We start from the raw sequence: 635 nt of genomic DNA on the forward strand, positions 1-635 counted from the left end.
ATTCTAAACAACCCACTCTCTTAAACCTGTAATTTTTCTCAAAATTATTTTTACTCTCCTTTATAAAAGAACTTGTACTACCTCTTCCTCCAGACTTTCCCCCTAAACCCCATAAACCACTACAACAAACTGTTAATGAATCAGCGCCAGCCCCCATCGCACCATTAGCCAAACAAACCCACTTCCACGTGTAACTTTTCGCCGGAGATCTTGTGTCATGTGATAAGCTGAGTCGATCATATCCCATAATAAGAAAAAAAAGATATTTCGCTTGATTAATACTACATGATAAATTTAAGCGAATTATGTGATAAGTAAAGTGAGAACAAATCGACGCTTTACGGCACCAAAACTATTGAAGCCTGACATGTTTTAGCCGTTTGAGTCACAGTGTCCCGCAAAACGAGCAATGTTTTACTAGAATATACTTAGAGAACATGAGCTTAACTGAACTTCATTTGAATCATTTAAGGGGATTCTACTAATCAAATCACATTCAAATAAAAAGTAAGATTATCCTCAACAGTGACTTAAGAGAATATCAGATGATTTCCTAAGGACTGTATCGTGGAATTACAAACAAGACTCCGCTGTTATATGATACTTGATCATAGCGAAAGAGGGACATTATATTT

At 36.1% G+C, this 635-nt stretch overlaps 1 protein-coding gene across 1 annotated transcript in view; it reads left to right on the forward strand.

Annotated features, from left to right (window-relative positions):
* LOC119581722 (spondin-1-like) overlaps positions 1 to 635 on the forward strand; it is a gene marked incomplete at its 5' end in the record, with an annotated part of 49,715 nt that overhangs the window by 37,136 nt on the left and 11,944 nt on the right.

Source organism: Penaeus monodon, chromosome 15 (assembly GCF_015228065.2).
Source record: "Penaeus monodon isolate SGIC_2016 chromosome 15, NSTDA_Pmon_1, whole genome shotgun sequence".
In the NCBI taxonomy this organism is placed as follows: Eukaryota; Metazoa; Arthropoda; class Malacostraca; order Decapoda; family Penaeidae; genus Penaeus; species Penaeus monodon.